Source organism: Gymnogyps californianus, chromosome 1, assembly GCF_018139145.2.
Source record: "Gymnogyps californianus isolate 813 chromosome 1, ASM1813914v2, whole genome shotgun sequence".
NCBI classification, from domain to species: domain Eukaryota; kingdom Metazoa; phylum Chordata; class Aves; order Accipitriformes; family Cathartidae; genus Gymnogyps; species Gymnogyps californianus.
Window position 1 is genome coordinate 169,579,726 of NC_059471.1, and position 20,608 is coordinate 169,600,333.

The 20,608-nt window shown below is 39.4% G+C and overlaps 1 long non-coding RNA gene across 1 annotated transcript; it reads right to left on the minus strand.

Moving 5' to 3' along the window:
• Positions 1–988: 988 nt before the first annotated feature.
• On the minus strand, positions 989–20,215 carry LOC127029499 (uncharacterized). The gene is made up of 2 exons (XR_007768203.1): positions 19,804–20,215; positions 989–1,428 (listed from the first exon to the last, which is right to left on the minus strand). It is a non-coding gene; the product is annotated as an uncharacterized LOC127029499 (long non-coding RNA).
• Between the last annotated feature and the right edge of the window lie 393 nt (positions 20,216–20,608).

The window sequence follows — 20,608 nt, forward strand, 5'->3', positions numbered from 1 at the left end:
TATTACAGTCTGTTTTCCCCATTCACAATCTACAAGTTTTGTGTCCTCTTCTTGAGTTCAATGGTGGACCATTGACACTGTATTGCTCAGGTGTTGCCATGCAGAAGACTGTTTTAAAAGATCTTGAATAAGAGCTCAGTTACAAAGTTGAAATGCCTTTCTTCAGAATTAATTCTGCCATTATTTATATATAAAAAAGTTAATCTTTCAGAAGTGCTTGTAATCTGGCAATAAAACTTTTTAAATCCCAAGTTTTGAATATCTGATTGTTTCATCTATTTCATCTGTTTTTGTGATACAATTGGGAAAAACAGCTCTGTGGTACTGCTCAATCACATGGCAGAGCATGGTTTAAATATTGAATTTTTGTCTAAAATGCTTCTAGGGAAAAAATGCTTATTGCATTTTTAACAGTTTCATCTTCTGACTAAAGAAACTACAGTTGTTAGATGAGTGCTGTTCGTGAATATCATTTTATCTCAAGAGAACAAAGAAAAATTTGGGTTTTAATTTACTGGTGTGAATGGGACAAAGAAAAAAGTTAGAAAGTGGAAGATGTTCTTACAACAGGAAAGAGCCTGGGCAAATTCTGCTAAAGGAATTACCTATAATGGTGTCCCAAGAGGGTATGAGCCAGACATAGGAAACTCACAGTGAAGAACAACAGCTGAGAGAAAATAGCTTCTTCTCCCCCCCTCCTTTTTTTTTTTTTTTTTTTTTTTAATGTGGGCTAATACAGCAAAATAGTTTGCTCTAAAGTGCTCTCACAGGTAAGAGGCTGAAGCAACACTAACTTTATGGCAACATTTTGAATTGGTTTTGTTTATCAAACTACATTTTACATTTAAGATAAGTTCTCCAGACAACCAATATCTATTAATTTCAAGCTGACATGTAAATACTTTCAAACACGTGGCACATCAGCAAAATGAGAATGTGAATTATTTATGTATAAGGATAACATTTCTTAAGCCTCCCAAAATACACACTTCCTAAAACATGAATTTATTGTGAATTGTGTCTGAATAAGTACTTCTGATGACATCTGAAGGTACATAAAGATCAGCTTGGCGTTGACTTTTACATTAAAAAGCTAATTACATAAACATCTAAATCACTAATATTTTTACTGTACATAATTAAATATATACTCAATTTGGTAAGTGAGGCCAACAGGGTATTGCTATGAACGCCATTAATGGCACTCCACAGACCTGCCAATCTCTCTGTGTTGTACATTAATGAAGCAGCAAGGCTATTTTTGCTATTTCTTTCTTCCTGATAGTGGTGCTCGAAGACAAAGTCCTATTCTTCATTTACTGAACGTGACATTGACAGAACTAGTTATGACCTTCTGCTCCTGCTCCCTGGGAGTGTATCACACAAGCAGCACAGCAAGGTGGCCTCTCTTCCTTTCCATGGTCTCATCTGTCAGAGACAAGAGATCAGACTAATCAGTGTTTCATTTTAGGTATTACGTGCAAGCAGTTACCAAAAATAAGCTGAGAACAACCTTGCAGCCACTAGTTTAGTGTATTACCTCGAGAGATGAGAGATCTGGATTTCTAGCTGTGCTCCAGTGTGCAATTTATGGTACTACAAAGTCATACAGAGTCAAGAGAACGGATGAAGGTCACACTGAAGAATGGACATTCAGGTCTCCTGAATCCTAAGTACCGAAATCACTGAGCTATTAAATGGTGAGGGAACAGTATCATCCCCACCTTCAGAAACTTTGAGAATCTCTTCTTTGAATCTTCGTAGTGTAACCATATTAGAAATTGAGCACACACTGTCTCTAGGACAGTGTTGCTAACAGATGTATTGATATGAGATAGCTATGACGACATCGGTTATTGACAGGTTCAGAGCGATAGCTAACTCTTGAGTAAGGCTACTACATCACCAGGGACAATTCAGCTAAGCACCATGTCTCCTTCACAGAAAACTTATCCTACAGCTCTGATGTCACAGTGACTCCTGAAGTCTCGTTGCTGCTGTTGGCCTGATCTCTTGAATACCCCACTGTGACAAATGAATGACTCTATGCTGGGTGTGAGGATGGGCGCCTGAAGGACCCTTCAGGTCCCTTGAGAAAACTGCTGGAGAAAATGGAACAGGACTATTCAGAGAGCCTTTTAAAGAGAAGCAGTGGGATGCACCCATCCTTATTCCACTTTCACGTCACACTGATACAAAAAAGCTGTTGAGAGAAAGTCAGACTAAGCTAGGTCTGGAGGCATGGATATAATGGAGGGAGTCCAGTGAAGGGCCAGGAAGATGGTTAAGGTATTGGAGCATCTGACATATGACGAGTGGCTGAGAGAGCTGGGACTGCTCAGCTTGGAGAAGAGAAGGCTGAGGGGGATCTTATGAACGTGTATAAATGCCTAACGAGGACAGTAAAGAAGACAGGGTCAGACTTTTCTCAGCGGTGCCCAGTGAACAGACAAGAAACAATGGGCACAAATTGAAATACAAGCAATTCCATTTAAATATGAGAAATACTGACCACCTCAGTGAGGGTGGTCAAACACCGAGACAGATTGCCCAGAGAGGTTGTGGAGTCTCCATCTCCGGATCTTCAATACCTGACTGGGCACGGTCCTGGGCAACCTGCTCTAGCAGTCCTTGTTCTGAGCAGGAGGGTTTGACTCTGCAATCTCCAAAGGGACCTCCCAGCTTCAGCCATTGTGTGATTCTGTAAGCATTTTACCTTGGCTATATTTTTCTCCTTTGGCAACACAAAGTAGTTGTTAATCACTACTCTAATAAACCTGGCAATTCTACTGAAAACACAGCTCCACACCATTAATGATTGCATAATAATGCTCCTTTGCATTTACCTTCCTAACGATCACGAATGAACTTTTTGAAAAGCAATAAAATTCCTGCAGGAATTATAGTTTAAATGGGAGGCGTGGCTTTGAATATACATCTGAAATGTAAACATTAAACAGTACTTGTAATTGTTTCCAAATTAAGCCACATAAATTTAAGAAATTACAAGGTTAAGGATATGCTTAAAAGAAATCCAAACAATGTAATAATTTTTTTTTTTTCAAATGAGACATCCACATGATTTATGTTCTATTATGTATTGATATCATTACAAAAATACAAAAACGTACCATCCTTCAAAATCCATGAAATCTAATCTGGGACTGCAAAGCACTAGACTGATTATCATTCTGTGCTGACTGCTGTTATTGCTACACTAGAACAGAGATTTGTGCACCTTGCTTTGACAGATGTTTAAGAGATGAGTATACAGTATTTGAAAATTATATAGTTGTTTGCAAAGACTGCAATTAAATTACTTTCTGATCCCAGCCTTCCCCATCCAGGAGCTCTTCAACCATGGTAAGCACTTTCTCTAAAGACAGCTCTCTCCCAGCCTCCCATTTCTTATTTAGACTCCTTCCTCAGTTGTCTTCTCTAATATTCCCAGACTGAGCGGCTGAACATTTTCCCTGTTCCCACCTCGCTCCCACCATAAGCCTTCATCTACACTAGAAAACTAAAATGCTCAAGGCACTGTTGTGCAGCTCTCCATACCATTAACATGGAGCCTGGCATCATTTTGGCCTGAATGAACTAGTGCTCTTCCAGCCAATACTTGGAGGTAGCATGGGCGGGAGACCACTCAACGCCCCGTCTACATGTGGCCATCCTATTTTGGGTGGGAAGGGATCTGAGCTATATAGAAATAAACTATGCTGTGTCAGTTGGCTTCAAGGCCATAGAGGCCTATTTTATCTATTAATATAAACGCAGCTTCAGAGTCTTTGTTCCAATCTGTATATCCTTCCTTTCCTTATTTGATCCATCTTTTCTCTCCTCTAGGTTCAAATTAAATATTTTCTCCTTGGTAGAAGCATGAGGTCACGTAGAACAGTAGCAAGCTTCCTACCCTGAGTTTAGACCCCAGCCCCAACTCAGCCTGCAATAGATCAGAGCTGCCCAAATCCTTTTGAACCCCTTCCAGCCCTGCGTTGGAATACGGGCTGATATGTGTACCTGTGTGGACAGCATGTGTGTGCTCAGAGCAGGTGGAATCTTCAGACAGTCAAACTGCAAAACCTTTGCAAATCTCCTATAGTCATAACTAAACTGCACTTTCTTTAAAGATTCATAAACGGAAGAAAAATGAGTGATTTTTTTTCATTCATAACAGAAGAGGTATGCCCTAAAACAAAAGCCATTCTTCAGTTCAACATCGAGTTCCTGCTCTAAAGTACAGGAGATTGAAAAAGAGGGACCATAAGGATTTTTAACAGGGACATGACACCTTTTCATAGTCTTGTTCTCAGAAACAGCTAAAATAAATTTGACTATAAGTTTCCCAAAAGTTAAACCTGAAGAAGATACCCAACACGGAAAATTTCAGCCCCATGCTCAGTCAGTTACAAACACCTGAAGACGGGGTATTTTAGTGAGAATTACTATTGATAATAGGTAGTGCTTAAAATTACAAACTAGTGAACTACCAACAAAAACTACACACATGTAAAGTAATTGTTCTCCCATGAAATTACACCTGAATAAAAACATATTCTGAAGAACACAACAGTATACCAGATGCGAATAAACAACTTCGGTCTGTGCCAATGTTTTCATATCTAAACCTGAGATGGAAATCGTCCCACCTAACTTTAGACGTCTACAGTGTCAGCTGTCCCCTACAGGGCTTTAAGAACAGGGTCCAGACACAAAAGAAGAGAAAAATGAGCTTCAGCCCTGCAAGTGCAAGATACATTCTCTAGGTCACACTGAGCTCAGCTCCATGCCTCATCCACAGCATAGCTGCTTTTAGCCCTGAGAGCAAAAAGTGATTTCTGAGGCATTACGCAGTTCAAATTGGTGCAACATTTTGGCAGACTAATGCAGGTATTATGGAGATATTAGCAGGATACAGTATTTACGTATCCACTACTTAGGATGCCCATGGAAAATTTTGGTCATCTAGGTAAGAACAAGCCGTAGAGACCCATGAGTTTTTGACGTTTTTCAGTCAGAGGACTGGCCAGGTTGTGATACTTAGCTATGACAGATTTTTTAAGATCCCAGTACTGTACCATTTCTTCAAAACCATGGCTTAAATTATCTACTTATCTTTTAAAATCCTTTTGAATCTGAAAAATCTGGATGGAAACCCCTAAGTAATTATGTAGCCAGCATAATGACACAACAGAGGAGGGTGCATTAACGAAATTAAATGTGGCGGGTTTTGGTTTTTTGGGTTTTGGGTTTTTTTTTTTCCTTTTTCTGCATATGAACAAACGCTCTCCTTTCCAGCCCCCCTACATTTTGCCGTTGCTTTTCAGAAAGAGTTGTGCCCGATTCCCAGGCAACGGGCTGGCGAGCCGGGGCTGCTGCCGGGCGGCGGCGGCGGCGGCGGCTCCGTCCCGCTCCCTGCCGGCGGCGCTGCGCGCACGGGAACGCCGCGCCGGGCAGGCGGGGGCGGCCGCCGGCAGGGAGGCGGAGGCGGCGCTGGGAAGGGAGATGGTTCCTGCTCCTTTTCCCAGCTCTCTGCTCCTTCTCCCAGCTCCGGCAACACCGCCTCTCCCTGCCTCTTCCTTACGGCTCGGCCGCGGGTCTTCTCCAGCAGCGGCCCCATTGCAGTGCGTTCAGAAAGCTGCAAAATAGGCGAGTAGAGGCGTTTCAGCGTTGTTAGTTTAACGCGCATTTTTCACGGAGAAAGTGGAAGGCCTTTTGCAGAAAAAGGTTTTATTTGAGATTGTAGCTTTTTGTCAGGTCCAAGTGTTCGTTCCTTGCACTGAAACCCTTCTCTGTTCAGCAGAGATTTTTGCACCAAGTGACAGATTACAACTTCGAGATATCCTTTCAGTTTCTCTAACAAATGACACCTGGGCACTAAAGCACTACGTTATATGGGCATCGAAAGGACAGTCCTCTTAGGACAAGTCCTAAATAGTTTGATACTTAAGAGACAAAATAGTTCAGGAAAGCATGAATAATGTGCCCACAGCGATGTAAAACCTGAGTTTTCATCTCTACTCCAGTCCTGGCACGCTGAACAATGATGAGTGAGTTGCCAAACTACTTTGAACTTTGATTTTTCTACAGGTAAAAGAGTGATCTTTTGCTTGGTATTACTAGACATGTCAGTGTGTTTAATCCACTCATAAACTGTTTAGAAAGCTCTGGATGCACACTGCAAAAGAAATACAAGTGCCTGTGTATCCTGGGGTCTTATCCCCTGGCCCCATCCCCAGCTCTTATCTGGGGTGGGGAGTATTTTTAACTGTTACTAAGAAGGAAGAACTGAAAAACAGGAGAAAAAAAATCTGGTTTCAGCCCCACAGAGGATTGAGTGTTGGGAGTGGGAGCAGAAAAATTTTAAGCCAGTAAAAATTCCTGGGAAGTGAAAAGCATCAACCCCCTGAATCTCACTGCTGGTGGGAGTAGTAGAAGTAGCTTTCCATCTGCTCAGCTCGAGTATGCAGAGCTAGTCAGAGAGTCCAACAGAGCATTTGCCTGCTTGAAAACACAGTTTGTCAAAACTGAAACACAGTTCAGGGTCACACTGACAAATTGTCATTGTTTAACGAATAACAATGGTGACAGAGGGGAAATTCTGCTAAAAGCAAAATGGAACATATTTTGGTTTTGTTTCCAAATAATTTTTCATTTCTGTTAGCATGAGTTTGGGAAAAATGAATTATTAATTATTATGATAAGGCGAGGATCAAGTTACATCATGCACCCCAAAAGACTGCTCAAAATGACCGTTATATTCCACTGCCATGTTTTCTGGATATACCACAAAGAGTGCATAAAAACTACTTTAGACATGGTTTAGAGACTTAAAAAAAAAATCCACACACTGATTTTTAATATCATTGCCTCTATAGAATAGAGCTTGAGAGCACAAAACCATCCTGAATATGAAGTACAGTGATAATTTTATGTCCATAGGCTGAAAAAAACCCATAGAGATTTGTTTATAGAGATGCCTATAGTTGATGTAATATGCCACTGAATTTGGCAAAGCTGCACACACAAAAAAAGTATTACCATTCTAGGGCTGAATCTTCTCCCTTTTAGGCTCAGCAAAATACAGGCTAGGCATGTCTCTTCTCTTAAATGTAGAAGAAAACCTACTTATAATCAATTGTCTGAGGCGATAGAGGCATATTGAAATATAACAGTAAGTTTCAGAAAAAGAGGGTGCTTGGCCAGAAAACTTGCGAGGTTAAGGAAGATTCATGAGGACTTCATGCATTGGCAGAGTAAAAAAAAAAAACCAAAACCCTCTCTGTTCTCCTCAGAAGTCTTTCTCTTCATAATTTTGCTTCTTCTGTAGGTAATCAAGCTCACGCAGACTTTTTACAGGCTCGCAAATTGTCCAGTTTGCTGTAGATTTTCAGCAGAATGGAAGGTGCAACAAAATTATTCTTCTCCTACAATTTCAGTGACTCCACTGGGAGGCCCTCTGACTGCCCGGGGAAATAAACTGCCTGACTATTTATATTTCATCTTCTCTCCCTGCCCCCACCACCCAGCCCATGATAGCAGGTAGCTAAGTAGTTTGTTAGATAAATTACAATAACCCAAAACACATCAAGCTTAATTCTCAGGCTGTATTAATAAGGATGCCATTTAAATCAGTGGAACTCTATCACTTCATACAAGATATACATCTCATCCATGTTATTTACAATCCAGGGAGATTTATCTTGAACTTGTTTTCACCAACTTTCTCTGCTGCCTTGCCTAATTATCAGAGAGATGTCTTGCCTCTAGAGAGAAAGTAATTTAATATGTTTTTCTAGTTGCTACAGTAGCTGAGTCATAATACATGGTTTGTGAAATTACATCCTTTCTTTGGTGATGGGCAATAAGATAGAGGGAGCTGCATGAATTAGTGTATACGTAGGAGAGATTCAGAGAAGAGATGGATTTTGGCAGGGTAAAGTCTACTTTTAATCCACAGAAGTATCTCTAGTGTAGAAAAGAGGACTAAAAAACCCACTGGCAAACTAATGGTTTTGGCAGAACACTTCTCCTGAAAACACGCTCCAGTGTGAATTGTCTCTAAAAAAACCCTCAGATAATATATTAAAATAAAGTAGCTTGAAAGTACTTCTTGTGCATTTTTACATCCCTAAGCAAGTACTTTGTTATATCATGTTTTTTTAAAAAAGGGATTTCTTTAACAAGAAGATGGCTAATTAGAACAGACATGTCCAGAAATTACGTAACTGCTGTAATATACTGAAAAAATAAAGTCTTCAAGGGGAATTTTTTTTCTTTTTTAGCATTTAATCTTTTAAATAAATGCCTATACTTACTAAGACAGCTATCTTGGCCAAATAAGTATCCAATTTTTAGATTAATTGACTGTAAATCTCTTCATTATTTGAAAATATTTTACAGGTAAAATTAATTCATTCAGTGCTCAGAATGAGCGTTTTCTGGGGCAGATTTCTGTTTGGATTATCATTTTACGGAGAAGAATTCTTTTTAACATACATGATGGATCCCTTTTAACCTCAACAGTAAAAATAATAATAATAAAAAAGTCTTTAAAAAAAAGAATTAAAAGAGAAAGGAAGATACCAAGTAAGATGAGCAGCCTTGTAACATGTCAGAATAAAGCTAAGTGCCTTGGAGAAGGAATTAAGAAAGCAGTCAAACAGAAGGCACAACTGAAGAAAGCTCTGTGACTGGAGGGCCTTCTAATGCGGCAGATGTTCCTACCAGTCAGCATTTCCTTTGAAAGGCTGGAACACGCTTGTTTGCTCTTTAGTGACAGATTAAGCACAGATGGTAATTCAACAGTCTTGTCTGCGCTTGTTGGCCCGGAGAACGTGACCTGCATCTGTTTTAAGCAACAGACTAATGTGTTTGCTCAAGACAGCAGCAGGCATTGCTGAGTAATCCTTGGATTCACATGAGACCCTCTTTTCTTGCCTCTGAGACTTTTCCAACATGGAAGAGCAGGTGTTCGTATGTGCTTGTTCTAGGATGAAAGATGGCTTTCTGGAACGCTGCTGAAATTTCTATTTTGACAGATTTTTGTGGAGAACGTGAAAATGAGCACATTATGTTTCAGAGAAAGGTTAGTGGAGCGCTATGCCACAAAAATTTTGTTCTTAATATGTTAAGGCAGCAGGCCATGATTCAAATGTGCATTTAAAATAAAAATCAAAATATTTGTTGCAAGTCTAAGAGTATTTACTATATGGATGTATAGCATTTTCTGCAAAGCAAGATTTTTTGTGAAGTAAACACAAATCTATATACGGCAAGTTTGTCATCTGTATTCTTACCTCTAAAAAAAGTTCTGAAAACAGCATTTGCCTTCAAGCTAAAACTCAAAGATGTGCTGAACTACCAGAAATTAAGGCAATTTCTATAATGCCCTTGAGCTAGCGAGAGGCAGACCAAAACCTGGTACACTCCCAAACATAGCCCCCCACCTCCATGTTGATCTCATTGTTCTTTGCTGCTGAAGTTAGGCTCTTCCAAAATCCTAGTTGTTTTTTGACAAGAGCCTAAGAAGTAGACTACCCACTTTCACCCCTGCAAATTTCCCGTTGGACGCAGCTCTGGGGATATCACTTCGAGGGCAGATGGTTAGAGCTCTGGCCAATGTACACTGGGGTCCGTGTGTACTGCACTTGTGAACATGCTGCCATACGTACAGTAAAGCTGAGACTCCTGTGTAGATGTGCCAGGTATTCTCATACCCACACCTCTGTGTACTTCTGAGACTATGCCTCATAAACTGTTCTGCACTAGAGGCAAATGTTGAAACCGTTCCATAATATCAGGTATTCTCAAAATGTCCTTTTAGTCTTAACAAGAATGCTTGTTTGTGTTTAAAAAAAACCCAAACAACAAAAAACCCTAGAAGAGTTTCCTTGTTGTGTACATTTCTCTGCAATGGTGGATAAAACTTAGCACATAACTCATCCTTTGTTCACAAAAGTGGTAAGATATAATTAACACGGAAAGTAAGGATTTTCTGGAAAGAATTCTAAGGTACTACCCCAGAGATTTCAGAAAATGCTGAGATCCTAATGGCCAAACTTGGCTTTATTTTTTTGAAACCTAAATGAAATCTTCACCTTGTGCGTAACATTTAAACAATTACTATTTCTAAAAAAAAAAAAAAATATAAAAAGAAATAAAGCCCATTTTGTTTCAAGACTTGTTGTGCAGTCAAGTTTTGAAGAGTTAAATGGTCAAACTTCATATTAGCAGGGATTTCTATCTGTTTGTGCCACAAGGTACTTTTTTCCAAAATCAGTTTTATTCATCCTTTTTCCACTGTGACGACATTGCATCAGAGCAGATATGATCGTGGAATGTAAATTTTGGGGTGTTAAGGCAGAAAGGCTGAGGACTGCATCATGGAAATAAGGAGAAACTACACACAATTTAGGGACAATGGTAATTTTTAGGCATTTTTGTTATTACATTATATACTTTTCTTTCAAGGAAAAGGAATTTCATAGTTCTCAGACAATTCAGTTAGCATGACCTGCAATTCAATAGTTAATTTTAATACCAATAACTTTACTCTTTAAAATCAGTTCATAAAACTCTTTAAACTCACAAATAGAATTAACTTCAAGTTCAGTCTTAAGAGACCCATAATTTAACAGGTTTTTGCAATCCTTCCAACTCCTTTTACAATATTTTTTCACTACTCTTTTACAAGAACAGGATATAAATTCTACAATTTTAAGGAACCAGGAACAGGAGGATTTGGAGGTAGAATATTAAATGATTTCTTGATACTAAATTCCTGAAGCATGTCCTCACACGCTAATGAATGTCTCAGTACACAATACTGCTAAAAACCAGATAAATCATTTTTTTGTCAAGTTCCAGCACTAAAAACTTACTATTTCATGAAAAATCAATCTTATTTTCCAGAGATGATAGCTGAACCAGGTAGTATTTTTTTTCTGAAATCAGATTCTGGAGCCAAGTGGCAAGACCCAATGAAAACCACTAAAGAAAATCCCTGACCACTTTTTCTGCTTTCTTTGGGAAGTATTTGTTTTTTTCGGGGGTGGGGGGGTGGGGGGGGTGGGGGGGGGTGGGGACACCCAACATTTATAAGGAAACAATCTGACATTCATTTTTACGTGTAACTTGCTCTTCAATACAAAGTGTCAGAAAATTAAAACTATCTGACTATAAATTTTAAGATCACATCATTAAATAAATAACTTATTTTAAAAGAAATACAAGTAATAGTCACTGAAAGTGTCTGCATCATCCCTATCTTAATGATACTCAGGGGCTTGAAAACGAATCAAGCAATCTTTGCCTAATAAATACCATCACTTGTAACAGTTGGAACATATGCTTAGATTATTTTTTTTTAACATAAAGACAAAAATAAAGAACTAATGGGGGCATATGTCAACTTCTTTGCCTTTTGAGCGTTAGCCAAATTAATGGGTAGCATTAGCATGATAGAGATTTTGTGAACTGGAACTACTGTTTGAGTTGAGAAAGCTATTAGGAATTATTTTCCTGCTAATGTAAAGCCTGTATTCCATTCCACTCCATGGGGTTTAATTTACTTTTTCATTACTTTAAAAAGAAAACTGCGGTATACATTATGTGAAAAATAACACCTTGCTCTAGCAAATGGTTTTTGCAAGTGGTGCCATATACATTACCAACATGTGTATCAGGGATATTCTTAGCTAATACAAACTGTTATATCCGATCAAGTCAGTGTCTCCAGAACTATTTATTTCACTTGAGGACCTGGATTCCACAGAGGTTTCTGTTTTCAAGTTTTTGGTAACCAATGTCACACCGAATACACTGATTAATTATTAGAGTTTTAACAAAGACTGCTATTTCTCTAACTACCAAACCAAGCTCACAGAAAAAAAACCAGCACTGACCAGAACTACCAGAATCATGATGTCTTTTTTTTGTCTGCTTTTTTGTCATGAACAAAAATAAAATAAATTCTGATCTAAACCAAGTTGATAGGAACCTGTGTATTGACATCACCAGCCTCAGGGCACACCAGGCTTTCCAAAGCAAAATGCTTTGAAACATTCCATTTTCTGCTCCTCTCCTGAGCCTGCACTGCTCATCAACCACCGTGTTTATAATACAGGAGATATCCAGGACAAGCAATAGGTTGTGGGTAATGCCTCCCAACCACATGTCTTGTCTGCCCCCAGCCAACAGCCTTCCCTAAGCTAGGGTAGGCAAGGAGGCATCTCTGTGACAGACGTGTCCAGGACCTGCTGCCCAGCACTGGCAGACCGGCCCTGCAAGCCTGCTGGTTTGGTCCTCCACTAAGCCTGCCGCTATCCATGATGGTGCTGAGTCTCACGGTAGAGCGATATCAGGAGGGTCAGAACTGGGACCTGTGTACGTTGAGGTGAGGCCATTTATTGTTGCCAAAAGAACTCGCACAACTTCCACAGATCTGTTGGGTTGCCCTGGCACTTAGACAGCAAGACGTAACCATTTGCAACACCAAAATCTCTCCTTGTGCAGGATATCATGACCCTGATGTAGCAGGATCCGGCACTTGCAGTCACAAAGCAAGAAACAAGTCTCCAGGCTTGTGCTATAGCTGTCAGTTTGCTACCTGTTGGGGCTTTGTATTCAGAGACAGCTGTTAGTAGCACTATCCTCAGCTACATTCTTGCATTGTAACCCTTTCCTAAGATGAGATTTATGATAGTGCACAGGACCCTATAGATGGAGCCTTCAACGTTAGGAATTAAGAAACCTCAAAAACACAGGAGACAAAAGGAAGACTAGGGGAAATGCGGGCTCATTGCTCAACAAGATGGGGGCCTGGTTACACAGGACTCAGGACATGGAAAAGAGGGAAGTACTGAATACCTTCTTTGCCTCAGTCTTTACTAGCAAGACTGGCCTTCAGGAATCCCAGGTTCCAGAGACCAGGGGGAAAGGTTAGAGCAAGAAAGCTGTACCCCTGGTGGAAGAGGATCAGGTCAGGGAATACTTAAGCAAACTGGGCATACATAAGTCCATGGGCCCTGATGGAATGCACCCACAAGTACTGAGGCAGCTAGCTGATGATTGCGAGGCCACTCTCAATCTTTGACCATGGTGGCTGAGAGAGGTACCTGAAGACTGGAGGAAAGTAAATGTCACCCCCATCTTCAAGAAGGGCAAGAAGTAGGACCCAGGGAACTACAAGCTGGTCAGCCTCACCTTGATCCCTGGGAAGGTAATTCTGAAAACTATTTCCAGGCACATTAAGAATGAGAAAATCATCGTAAGTAGTCAGCATGGCTTCACCAAGGGGAACTCATGGATGGTTCAGCAGACAGTGAGGTAGATTGAAAACTGGCTGAATGGCTGGCCCCAGAGGGTGGTGAACAGTGGCGCAAAGTCTAGTTGGAGGTGACTAGTGGTGTACCTGAAGGATCAATACTGGATCCAGTCCTGTTTCACATCATTAATGATCTGGATGATGGAGCAGACTGCATTCTTAGCAAGTTTCCAGACAACACCAAATTGGGAGAAGTGGCTCATATGCCAGAGTGTTGTGCTGCCATCCAGAGGGACCTGGACAGGCTGGAGAAATTGGCTGCCAGGAACCTCATGAAGTTCAACAAAGGGAAGTGCAAAGTCTTGCACCTAGGGAAGAATCACCCCATGCACCGATATGTGCTGGGGGCCACCCGGCAGGAAAGCAGCTTGGCAGAAAAGGACCTGAGGGTCCTGGTGGACACCAAGTTGAATGTGAGCCAGCAATGTGTCTTTGTGGCAAAGGTGGCAAATGGTATCCCCAGCTGCATTAGACAAAGTATTGCCAACAGGATGAGGGACGTGATCCTTCCCCTTTATTCAGTCCTGTGAGGCCATCCCTGGAGTGCTGTGTCCAGTTCTGGGCTCCTCAGTACAAGACAGACATGGACATACTGGAGAGAGTTGAACGAAGGTCCACAAAGATAATTAAGGGACTGGAGCACCTCACATGTGAGGAAAGGCTGAGAGAGCTGGGAGCGTTCAGCCTGGAGAAGAGAAGGCTCAGGGGGGATCTTATTAATATATATAAAAAACTTAATGGCAGGTGCAAAGAGGATGAAGCCAGACTCTTTTCAGTGGTACCCAGTAACAGGACCACATATAGTAGGCACAAACTGAAACACAGGAGGTTCCCTCTGAACATCAGGAAACACTTTTTTACTGTGGGAGTGACAGAGCACTGGCACAGGTTGCCCGGGGAGATTGTGGAGTCTCCCACTTGGAGATATTTAAAAGCCATCTAGACGTGGTCCTGGGCAACTGGCTCTAGGTGGCCCTGCTTGAGCAGCGGCATGGACAAGATGACCTCCAGAGATCCCTTTCAACCTCAACCATTCTGTTATCCTGATTCTGTGAAAGACTTTCTCTCCCCTTAACATTCAGACCTTGCTCAAATTCCTGCAGAGGTGTAAATAGGAAAAATAAATACGCTTAAAATATGCAGGAGAGGAAAAGAAAATCCAGGTAGATAATATTGACAGATATCTACTCAACTAACACAAACTGAAAGTGCAGCAAATTTTAATTATTTCAGTTCAGAGAACAGAAATAGACATCGGTAAGTATGTTGTCCTTCCAACTAAGTACAACTTGCGAAATAAAGTATTAAAAGACTTTAAAAAAAAATCCAAAACAATCAAACGAGGAGACGTATGTGGGTAGAAAAATAATCAATGTGAAAAATGTTATAAATTAAATTCCTGAAATTACTGGATATTTTAAAGGGAAAATTCAGTTCAAAGTTACCCACATCTTAGGCATCTTTTCTATTTCTCATCAATTTAGGACTATGGAGAAAACTGAATTATAGCAGTGCTATTCTGACTTTGCTGAAGTAACTGAACATTGGATATTTTCCAAGATCTTTCCTTCAAAACTCTGATCCCTCCCTTTTCTGCTACTCTCTTGTCTCTCTGGTCTCTCTGTAGCTTTGATCCTCAACTACAGCATTCTTCTACAATATTTAATCTTGTACATCTAGATTGTGTCTCAATTGTGCTCTTTTTCTTTAAAGAATATCTGAAAGATTTATTGGTGTACTAGTTTTGTTGTATCCAAATACATATCTTCAACCATAGCATAGGAACACTCATGATTTTATATGTTGCTAACAAAACATATAAGCTCTATCTATAGTAATAAACTAAAGATTACAAAGAGATATTCTCAGGCCCTGAAGAGACCAGTTTATGAAGATAAATTGTTAGAATAGGTCCTGCTGTGATTTGGCCCGTCAGCTAGCACTACTACAAACACCTCCTGGGTGCTATTCAGGGGTTAGCATGGCCTGAACACTATTGTCATTAGGCGGTTACAAGGATGAGCTGCTGAGAAGGTAAGAGAGTTTAGTAGTATGGAGAAAGGTCACAAATACCTTCAGCTCATTAGTATAGATGGATACTAACGTCTGTAGTCTTTTGATCAGCTGTAGTCTGAAAGCCTGATATATAGCCTGAAAGCTAGTCTTTCCATCAATACTCAAGCCCTCTGTCAATTACTTTTCTCTTTTTTGTTACAGAAAAAAACTGAAGTAGGCAAATCTCATGACAGCCAAAAATTATTAAATTCAGGCTCGCACAGATCAACACAAGAATGTCATGCAACCTTTTATTTACCCCTCCTTAAATGAACCAGAGGCTTTTTGCATGACTGTCTCAAACAATCACTTTTCCACTTCAAGATTAATAACCTAAGTAAAACAGTATGGCTAGAATTTAGCTGAAATATTAAGACACCTAAATTTTATGCTCACACACTGTCATCTAAACTCTCAGCATAATGTAGATCTCCCCAGTGCAATGACAGCCTGCACACCTTGCTCAATGTAGATCTGAAAGTCTACTTAAAGATTGCTGCATTAGGTGCCATAGCCTACAAACTGAATCTCATTTCCTCCTATATCACCACAAATCCAAACTAAATTCTATAACCAATTTAGGGTTCTTTTTTCCTTTGATGTTCTAAAGATATAACATTTTTTATTTACTGAAAAACATAGCTAAATGAGTCCAGCTGAGCAGCCACTAAAAAGTGCATCTATGAATGAAAGCTCAAACATAAATGAAGCTAAAAATAAAGGTCTCTCCTCTACTTTAATATGGCAATCTGTAACAACTTTGTCATCTTCCCATTTCAAACTCTAGTTACTTTAGTGTTTTATTTTGGCTTTGCTTTCTGTTCAAGATATTCTGTCAACATTTTGGAGCATCTCAATCAATCTTCCTGATATAGATCAAGCCTGACAGAAAAGCAATTGATTTTTGGTCTCATCATTAAAATACTTTCTTCCTTTTTCTTGTTACTCTAACGTATTGATCCATGAGATAGATATGGCTTTAAACACATGCCTTAGAAAAACAGGGAACATTAGTAGCTCATTAGTTCCACTATGTCTTCAGAGAGGTCTGAAGTATCTTTACAGATAATTCATGTGGTATTGTGCCATAGCTTTTTCTTACTGCATCTGCCTATATTAAAGAATAAAACATCAGCTACCGCTGGAACTTGACCCAGTGCAGCTTGAAACATCAACCAAAACAACAGAAAGGACCACGACTTGGACTGTACGTATATAATGACAGAAAAATACCCATTTTTCTTTGGCTAGATGCTTTCGAATTCTGGCAAAATACCAAATAAAGCATGTGTCTGCTAAGAATGAACAATGAAATGGCTGTAAAAGCATCCGTCTAAATAGCTCTTTTTCTGCAATAAGGTTCATATGGGTTTATTAAAAAGAGAAATTCTATAATGCTGCCACAAAAAAAAAATAAATGCTATAGAAGAGGTGTATCCCACATACAGACTTGATGGTTTGGTAGTGCTGAGACTAAAGAATGTTAACACAGAAAAAGATAGGAAACAGCTTTTACTACCAAAACAAAATAATTACTCTTGACAATGCTTAATGTGATAAATATTACGTATGTTGTAAAACCTAGTCAGAACAATGGACTATTTTAATGCCATTCTTTTTCCTTAGAATCAAATGCATTCAGCTTTGATATGGAGAGCTTGCTAAATACACATGTATTTTTCAGGAATGCCAAGGAAAGGGGTTTAAGACGGTCATCAACAGGAGACAGCTGAAGAGAAGACAAGCATCAGCAGTACTTCAATGTAATTAAATAAGTAAAGCATCTACATGAATCTTTGATATTTCTTCTTAGAGTTCACAGCAATCGATTGAGCTTTTAAGCCTGTCAGGCAAGAGAGGTATTTATCTAAGGTGGTCCAGCAGTCATAGCACATGTTCTTGGTCAAGAGATTTGAAAGTTTCCATATGCCATTTTCAAAATTACACCACCAGTGTAATCACTTTCAGCCCTTAGTCACAGAACTGCCTCCTTCACTGTCTCTTTGCACACAAGTCAGAATTCAGTGCTCTAAACCTCTGCTTAGTCACAAAACACATCTGCTACAGACTCCTGTTGTATTCATATGGCTTAAGAAGATTAGTCTCTTAGAAAACAGCTAAAAAATGAAACAATTTTAAGTATTGCACTGTTGGTGTGAAGTAAGGCTGTAGCAACTGCAATCCCAAAGCTACAGATATACATCCAAATTCTGAGTTATTTCATTACAGGTTCCTCCAGAAGATCTGTGGAAAGTGAAAAACAGCACTGACCTTAGCCTATGCAAAAGAGGAACACCCTTAGGTGACCATGTTCTGTGCTATTATTGATTAAAAGAAAAAGGGAAAATAGTTCATCATTTTTCACCAGTGCAAAATGTGGTGGTCAGCAATTTAAGACACATTGTGTGAGATATTGAACATCCCTGCACTGTCCTTTACAACCAATGTTTCTGTGACATCTTACTTTCTTTGGCTGAGCCATCACTTCTCACCACAACCCTTGACTACACTTAAGAATGGCATTTAAATGCCACACATGTCAAGCAGTTTTCCTCAGAGGATAATGGATTTGGTCCCTGCCTTTTTTGGGAATGCCTGTTGTCATCTTGGTACGTATCGTGATTAGAAAAAGGAAATTAAGTTAAAGCAGAACTGATAGTTTGCTTAATACATAGACTTACACTTCCCATAAGCCAAACAAGAGGAGGCATTTTCAACTTAGATATAGAGGGGAAAAAAATGAATAGCTTAAGAACTTTGAAAAGCGTCTCCTTTATGACCCCCTGTATTTTTAGACAGATGTCTGCTTCCAGTGAACAGGCAGCAATTCTCCAGCAGCACTGAGAGAGCACTTTGACAGACACTGTCACCCAATTCAGGGGCATTACCCTGGCTTTCTAACCCATCCTTTTTTTCTGCTGCATAAATATTCTGCTTTGAGAATAGTTGATATTTCTAGTTGGTGGCAATGTTTTTTTTTAAGCATTGTGTCGTCAAACTAAAATGATTTCTCTTAGTTTCCAAAGTGCTTGACACTTTTTAAACCTTTTTTCACCTTTTCTCCCACATTTTCAATTTGTAAATGAAAAACCTTCAGAACTGACTCATTCTAAAGATAACAACAACAACAAAAAGGCTATGACATTTCCAAAATTTTCCATAGTCCAATTCTTTTTTTAGCTGATCATGAAATAGAGCCATCTTCACTGTCTGAGAGGGCAACATGCTGCCTGACATAGACCTTGCAGTTTTCTCCCTGTCTGATGGAGAGGATATACCTACCTCCTTTTCCAAACCATTCCCCAAATTAAATGGAAATATGTAAAGAACTATACTTTAATGTCTGACAAATTTACTTTTGAATTAAGAAATGTGTTTTGTAGAAATTTATCACATACAAATGAGTGCTTGGGCTTTTAATTTTTCCTAATAGCAGAAATAACACAGGGACCTTTCAGCACACTTAGATGGCACATGGTTGTTCAAAAGCAATCTCACTTGGCTGACTGTATCTGCTTTTAGCTGTAGGGTTTTTTTGTGCTAGGCTTTTTTTTCTGATAACTATGAAATACAGTAGCACATCTCCTTTCCATATTCTGGTCTCCTCTCTAGGAGATCATGGTGCTCAGGCATTATAAAATTTATCTATAAAAGAGATTTTGTAGAGCTGGGAGTTAATCTCGTATTTCCAATAATTTGTGTATGTTTAAAACTTCTCTAAAGTTTCTCATTTCTGCATGACTTTCTTGTAGTGTACTAAATGAGGGTACCATGGTAGCTGTGGCTGCTAGCTAATAAGATGATTATTTTTATCATCTGTAGTAGTTAATTGGAATGGGTCATGTACCTGTAGGCAATCAAAAAAGAAATCAAAAGGACCAAGTTAATCAGGTTAGAATTTAAAACGTCTGCAGGAAGATTCTTTCCAATATCAGAAGCTAGCTTTGAAGAAAGTGCCACATGAAATAAATACAACTCTTTAGAGAAGGAAAAAAATAGTTTTCAGTCTAAAACCTGAAATATAAAGGGAAAATCTTGTAGGAAGAATATTTAAGGCTTTTATTCATAAAGTTACATTTCCAGTTCACTTCCTCACTAAAAAGTGTTTTTCTGCTTAGTATATGTGTCTGAAATAAATGAGACCAATACAAGACTTGCCAAGGCTTGGATTTCACACCAAATGCTTTACATGTGAGAAGACCTTTTCAAAATAGCAGTCTTGACTGCAGGGAGATTTTTATTTTAACTAGGTCTGATGATCCTTAGACTTACATTTAAATTTCTGCTTGCATACTAACAAAAAGAAAGGTAGATTCATAGGAAGAGAAACTATGCAATTAGACATTCAGTCTCTATATTCCCACTGCATTTGAGAAACAAGAGGCTGACTTAGTACTATTGTGAAGTGGAAAATGACTTACCTTTTTTAAGAATATTTTCCAGTACTGGAGCAGTGCTATGTGTTATTTTCCAGTAATTTATTTCTTAGAGGTCACTCTTCACAGCTTCTCAAAACAGAGCTGGATATTAGCTTCACAAACACAAGTTTTGGGCTGTTTTCTCTTCTTCTCTCCTCTTCGTTTCAGGGACTCAAGATGCTCTATTTCTCTTCGAGCTGGGAGAGCTGTATGTGCTTCCATTACTGTTCCTCCATGAGAGGAGCTCCTTGCACATCCTCCTTTCTCGTGGTCCTCATTTCCTTTCAACCAGCATGCAAGTACTTCAGGAGATCAGTATGTTAAACTATTCTAGAAATCATGGAGGTGGAGGGGAAAGGGAATGCTATTGTGCTGAAAGATAACAACTCCACAACAGGAGAGCTGATGCTAGTCTGTCAGTTTGACACAAGAGGCTTGACCACCAGACACAGCTAGGATCCACGTAAACCACTTCTGACACAGCAGGCATCTTGTCTGCCATAATCTCTGCTAATTAGTTGTAATTCAGGAATTTATAGTATCAATATATATATGACAAGCAGTGGTATATATAGCTCTGAGCTTTTTCTCTACATGGAGGCCACTTCTTTTCTCAAAGACTGTAATGTCCTCTACTGCGCTATCTGCTATAGATTTTATCGTGGAAACCCTGTGTTAAGTCTGAAGAAGCTTTGCTTTCCTTGGTTTCTTTTCTATTTTCCATGACTGACAGTCTCTGTTTCCAAAGCTTTCCTCAACGTGTACCGTAGAAATCTCTTCTAGGGAACCAGCTGCTCCTTTTTTGCCT